The sequence below is a fragment of the Hesperophylax consimilis genome, chromosome 7, assembly GCF_061612785.1.
Source record: "Hesperophylax consimilis isolate HC1 chromosome 7, BYU_Hcon_1.0, whole genome shotgun sequence".
NCBI classification, from domain to species: domain Eukaryota; kingdom Metazoa; phylum Arthropoda; class Insecta; order Trichoptera; family Limnephilidae; genus Hesperophylax; species Hesperophylax consimilis.
In genome coordinates, this window is record NC_142842.1 from 10,679,700 (window position 1) to 10,687,408 (window position 7,709).

Consider the following 7,709-nt stretch of genomic DNA (forward strand, 5'->3'; position numbering starts at 1 on the left):
AAGCTTGGGTGTTACGCCTGTCCCTGACAAACTAGTTTATATTGAAGAAACTTGTTGTTTGTTTCTGTTTCGCAAAAACTCTTGAATGTAGAGATATTTCTATCTGGAATTTCCAGGTCACGATAACTATATACCATAGATTCCAACAATATGTATGGAGCCACTGAAAACATAATTTTATTTATGATTTATTAACGCCCTTTTTAGTGACTTTTACATATGAATAATAAAAATTAAACAGTATTTATTATACATAACTGAACTACCTCTTTAACAATATTTTGTATCTGTTATTTATTGTTATTTTGTATTGTAGTGATAAATTGAAGACGTCCACTGACTCGGTATAGTTATTTCCCTCCATTCGTATTCTAGGCAATGAGGAATACATAATATTATGGTAGTTATTCCCAGAACTTTTCACTGAAAGAAATCCCGACACAAAACTGAAACAAAAGTATTACGCAGCGGAATCCGGAAACGTATCAATGCAAGCAATTCTGCATTATCAAGCGCCTCTCATGTACATTAGAATGGAACCCGATGTATCCAATGACGGCCTCTGTAGTTGAAGGGTAAGCCTTCCGACTAGCAATCCGGAGGTCGCGGGCGCTAAATCCGCGTTCGCAAGTTTTTTATTCGATTAATTTTTATTATTTCGCAATTTATTAATTTAAAAATAATATATGGTACATTTGCGGCAGAATGTAAGTATCTTCCAGGATGGAAGATAACTGAATATTTAACGAAGTTATGATAATTTTCTTTATATTCATTTATTTATAGATAACGAAGTATCTTCCAGGATGGAAGATAACTACAGTATCACCCTGGTGTAAGACCACCATTCAAAATTAAAACGTCGGTTAAAATGGCTTTAACCGTGTTAGGTGACCAGATCTGAATAGCCAGGTACTTTCCCCACCAACTTCAGTCTCGTAACATGCGAAATTGGGGATGCCTTAGTCTCACTGGCCCCAGACGGTTGAGACGCATTTAAAAAGGAAATAAATTTTTGTGTTTGAAGTACAGTTTCTAGTTGCAGACTGTGTGCTCCAAGAATCTGAGAAAATCATTTTCGTGTTCTGGGCGTAGTTTTAATTAAAGGGACTTGCACAAGGTATCACTCATTAAAAGCAGGTTCGTGTTCAGAAAGTAAAGATAAAATTACAGTTGTAGATCAATCAAGACCAAAGATATTAATATTCTATTATCTTTCTTTGATCTAGGCGCATTTCGAATGTGCTGGGTTTTAACTTATGTTTGAATCAAAGATTCAAACAAAAGTTAAAAGCAGTTTTGTCTACTGAATGTTGGGTTAAAATTCAAAATGCGGATTCATCTGTCGACGCATTTTAAATAAAACCGTTCCTATATTCCGAATGGACCATAAATTCTAGTTTCGCACAGTATGCTGCAAAATTGCGAGGAAAACTCTTATGCAGAATTACTTTTAAGTTAAAACCAGTTTTGTGTTTTTAACGAAACTTAAAATTTGATTTGCTTACTCATCTGTAGATGTAACATAAGGGAAACCATTCTCGCGTTCCTAGTGCATTTATAAATTTCTAGTAGTAGACTCATTTGTGAACATGACGTTTGGTCACGCATTTTAACTTTTTTAATTGGAAAAATTCTTTTCAGATGTGATAGATGATTTAGTTGGAAGCAGTTGGTGCTCTTGTGCGGTGTTCACATAAGAAGATAAAAAAAACCACACTCCAGCTCTGAGAGAGCTAGTTTATAGAGCATCCACAAGAAAATTAACTGTAAAACTCGATGAATTGTTCAAATTCTGTGAAACAACCCATCCTTATAGATTCTGTAAACAAAAACTTGATTGATAGTTTTCTATTGAAAATATTTTGTTTATTTATATTACGCGTGACAGCGGTTTCTTCTTTTGAAAACTATTGCGCGAGTTAACCACCCAAGACGACCCTCACTTACAGGAAGACATCGCAGCACGCCCATTACAACCAGCACTTCATCTCGCCTAAAATAAACTATTAAACCTTAATAGTTTATGGATAGCAGTTGCATCCGGACAAGGACAATCACCGGGACGATATACTCTAATCACAATCCCTGAAACGACATATCAACACGTACCCTTCTACGGCTACTTGGAGAAGACCATTAATAAACAAACGAACATTTAGATGAACTTAAAACAACACGCGGCCACACGCGCAGCAATCCCAAAACAAAGGATCGATTTAAGAAAGACCACGTGTTCCACATGCACTGGTACAATAACCCCATTATCGGAATGACACATTGACGCTTTGACACGCAGCCCGAAAATAGGAAGATGATGCCCCACTCCATCGCACCAGCATGGACTATATAAACCCCAACTCCAGCTTCCAGACGACACTCTATTCCGTGTATCGAATCCAAGCACTTGCTTGTCGTATTGTTCACTTAATAGTTTCCCTTTGAAATTGTACTTACATATTTTAAGTTGTATTGTTAAAATTAATTAATAAAGGATAAATCATCCACAAGTTATATTCTTTTTTTTAACACTAAGAAGACAACAAAAGTTAACTGGCGCCCAGTACGTGGGTCATTTCGAAGAAGCTGTTAAACTTGGCCGTAGCCAGGACTTCTTAGATATTCTTTAATATCTCGACGCGAAGAGGACCACACACCAAACAAATTCGTTAACTAGGCAATGAAGATCATCGCATCAATACTTCTGTGAGTACATTTTTCAATTGATCGTCTATCCCATACGTACGATAGATCCCTTCCCTTCCTTATCCAAAAGGTTAGAGAGAAAACTATTTTTTTTTTCTAATTAAAAGTCACTTCGTATATTTCTAATTTATTAAAATGGCACAGCCAAATGAGAGGCCCGCTCCCCAATACTCGGAATCGATATTGGAGTACAGTGGCTCTCCCCAAGATATTAATTTATTTATAAAATCAGCCAGGGGGTATATTACTCGAAACGGCAATACGCCAAATAATGTTGAGAAAATAATCTCAAGATTACGTGGGAAAGCACTTCACGTAATTCTCATGAGCGATCATGATAACAATATTGAAACAATATTAGAAACATTGAAAAATGAATGTGGGGACAATAAGTCTGTGACGTTATTACAAACAGAATTGATAAACTTCAACCGCGGTCAGAAGGATTTCTCCTCAACGATCCATGAGATCAACCAAATTCTCTTTTCGATTAAAATTAAAATTTCCGATCAATATGGAGGGCCTAGTGCTCACATATTGATGGAACCATACAAAGATACGGCTCGAAATACTTTATTAAACCTCATGCCAACGCACATTAAATGCGCAAACTTAACAAAAAATTATGATGCCCTGTGCACAGAAATAAGGATGTTGGAGGCCCATGGCGAGCTCCACCAGCGGTCTAAACAAAATCTTGTGTTTCCACAAGCAGGACCATCTAATTTTATGCGGCCAGGACAACAATCAAATAAACCTTTTACTCCGCAAACGCAAAGCTCGTTCAAACCACATAATAATTTTAATCACAATAATTATAATAATAAACCGTGGCATAATAATAACCAGACGCATAATAATAAGTTCGGACAAAACCGCCCGTGGCACGGAAATAACAACAACAATTTTAATACGCACCAGACACGTGCCGGTGATGTCAGTATGAGAACGGCCCCAATGTCCCGACCTCCTAAAGGCCCGGTCATCGACCTCGGCAACGGACGTACGGCGCAGGAGCTATTCTATACCGACAGCAATGATCAGGAACGGCCGGATTTTTGGGAAGACCAAGAAGCTCCCCGAGAAACCTAATCCACCTGAATCATATCAATAATGGCCTACCATATATAGTAGCGCCATTAAATATGAAAATTCTGATTGATACGGGAAGCTCCAAATCATTCATGACTAAAAATGTATATAATAGATTGTTTCGTGACTGTAGATATATAAATGAAGAGTTTACTGTACAAACAGCGCACTCTACGACCGCCCATAGAGGTACAGTCGTGACGCCATTTTGGAGAAAAGTATTCGGCAATAATAATGCTGAAATGCGTTTTTATATTTTTGACTTTTCCCATAAATACGATGTGTTAATGGGAATAGATATGTTAAAATTAATGAATGCAACATTAATTTTAAACAACTCAAATAATATTTTAAAAATCTCAACCTATTGCCTATATTTCTAGGACACTATCGAAAACGGAAACCAAGTATAATACGACGGAAAAAGAATTGCTTGGTATACTATGGTCCCTCCAGCAATTCCGTCCGTATATTTATGGTAAACATTTTATTATAGAAGCGGATCATCAACCGTTAGTATGGTTAACCAAATTGAAAGAACCCAATGCTAAACTTACTAGGTGGAGACTTAAACTCCAAGAATATGATTATACAATTAGACATAAGCGAGGTTGTAATAATCATGTAGCCGACGCACTTTCAAGGGTCGAAATTCATTATAGTGAGGACGGTGAGGAGCACGATTCATTACGAGTAGAAGCCACCTCGGGTGCCCAGAGTGTCACTGACACCGTGCATAGCAATGTGGATGACCATGAGGGTGGAATCCCAATTCGTAACGAACACCCACCCCCGCGTATGAATAGGATTTTTATCGAATTTAGCGATATTGAGAAGAATAGTTTAAGAGCTAAAGAAAAAGGTACGGACCTTGTATGGTGCATTCCTTTAGCAAATGCGGAAGCGGTATTTTTAAAATTGATTAAAACATGTTTAGATAAGGATAAATACGCAGTAATTATAAATAATGATAGACTATATGAGTGTTTAAGCGAATGCTATAGAAACAATATTGATAAGAACTCGTTAAAATTAATACGTTTCACAAATGTTAAGATTGAACCCATAAATTTAGAAGAACAAAAAGAAGTAATTCGTTCGACGCATATCGAGAACCAACGTCATATGGGCCTAGATGCCTTACTTAGTAAAATAAAACGGACGCACTATTTCAATAACATGCGGACCAAAATAAAAGATTTTTTAAAAACATGTATAATATGTCAAAACTCTAAATACGAAAGACACCCAAAGTCTGCCCCATTAGAGGCTACCGTTACCCCCAATTGTCCAATGGAAATATGGCAGATTGATACTTACCATTTCGGACGTCAAAAATTCTTAACCATTGTAGATAGATTCTCTAAATGGGCATCTTGTACTTTAATCACTGTCGACAACAATGTCGCCATATGTGAAATACTTGTTAAAATATTTTCGTTAATCGGTATACCGAAAGAAATACATTTAGATCGTGAAACCACGTTCACGTCCACTACGACACGAGAGTTATTAGAAACGTACAATATTAAAACACATGTGACTACTACTGGCCATTCACAATCAAAAGCTGATATAGAACGCTTTCACTCCACTCTGACAGAAATATTGAGATTAATACGCACGGCAATACCGAACGTAACATCCGAAACCCAAATTAATTTAGCCTTGAATGCTTATAATAATAACATACACGGTGTAACTAAACATACACCAAACGAGGTACACTTTTGTCATGGGAACAGAGTACCACAACCTAATGGTGTGATTACCCAAAGCTACGTAGCCGACCACGCAAATCAATGTAAAGAACTCAAAAAATTGATACATGATTTACAGCATAAAACAAAAAATAAAACACGCGAACGAGTAAACAAAACACGTACGCAGCAAGAAATGTCCGTGGGACAACAGATACTTATAAAGGTTACCGCACGGGGTAAACATAAAAATAAATTTAAAGGACCGTTCACTATTACTAAAATACTACCACATAATGTACTTGAATATAAAAGTCTGAGAGGCCTAACAACAATTCACAAAGACAGTGTTAAATTGTTTCAGGCTGACGGCCATGACGCAAGCGCTACGGATCCGCCAATTAGCAGACAATGAGCACTTCATCGTCGCGCCCCTGGGAAATGCACGAGCCGTCGAAGGACAGTGGCACGTCATTCATACCCTAGATTTATCTAAACTAATTGAACAATCGCAACAACTAGGAATTAATTACGATAAACTTATAAAATGTAACAATGTAACCTTACCACACGTAGGATTAGAACGTTTGAAATATTTAATAGATCATAATAATCAGATAATTGATAATTTAGTTATAAATAGGAATAAAAGAGGCCTAATAAACGGACTCGGTTCAATAATTAAAGGAATTACGGGAAACTTAGATGATAATGATTTGGATAAATTAGTGCAACGAATTGAAACTAACCAAAATATAAATGAAAAGAGAATCTCGTTGAGCTCAAGAACATTGGAGGATTATTACGGCAAACTAAAAAATATTTCACATAATCAATTGGTACTTTGGTCTCAAATGAACCATGACCATTATGAAGATAAAACAGACTTGTTGATTACACATTTGATTTATCAGACGGAAACTATTACCGAGTTAATAACTAGAATTACGGAAGCTATCACGTTTGCCTCTCATGGAATGTACCACCCTAGCATTATAAAACCGAAGGTATTTATGGAATCTATTTCACATGTAAATCCTGAACAACTACCTTCTAAAGATTTTGATATTATTCAACGCTTTTTGCAAGTTAAATTCGTTAAAGTTAAACAAACTTTACACTTTATTCTCTCTCTAACTTTAGTAGAACGCACCGTTTATATGTATAACGAAATAATTCCCATCATTTCCAAAACTAACAATAAATGTTTCCAACCCCACCTCCTACCGAGACGATTATTGAGAGATGGAAAGCAGATGTATAATGCACACAAGTGCCAAGTTATTACAGACAGCCTCAGCATATGCAACAAGGAACTCAACTCTATTGATGACTGCACAACTACCGTACTAGAAAACCACAGCGAACAAAACTGTAGTCTACGCCAGATTATATGTCCAGAAGAATATACACATGTCATTGGAGATAATATGATGTACCTGTTTCGCAACGAACCAACAACATTACAAGCACAATGCCCTCAACACCAACAAAATATAGTAATTTCCAAATCTGTACTTGTAACAAATGACGAGTGCAGTATACAAGGCAAAACCTTCACTATGGGAAGAATCGTTAACCAAGAAACATTACTCATCACATATTCAAAGGAAGAATTACATGTACTAAAACTACCCATCCTACATGTAGATGAAATACAAGAACCACGCAGAGAATTCGATATCCCTACCACCACGACGGGATTTGAAGGAACTATACACATCACACTTACCAGCTGCTTGATAATTACGGCCATCGGATATATCCTTTGGAGAAGATATAAACTCTTCACAGTGCGAAGGAGTTTCAATTTTAGGGGGGGAGAGTTAACCACCCAAGACGACCCTCACTTACAGGAAGACATCGCAGCACGCCCATTACAACCAGCACTTCATCTCGCCTAAAATAAACTATTAAACCTTAATAGTTTATGGATAGCAGTTGCATCCGGACAAGGACAATCACCGGGACGATATACTCTAATCACAATCCCTGAAACGACATATCAACACGTACCCTTCTACGGCTACTTGGAGAAGACCATTAATAAACAAACGAACATTTAGATGAACTTAAAACAACACGCGGCCACACGCGCAGCAATCCCAAAACAAAGGATCGATTTAAGAAAGACCACGTGTTCCACATGCACTGGTACAATAACCCCATTATCGGAATGACACATTGACGCTTTGACACGCAGCCCGAAAA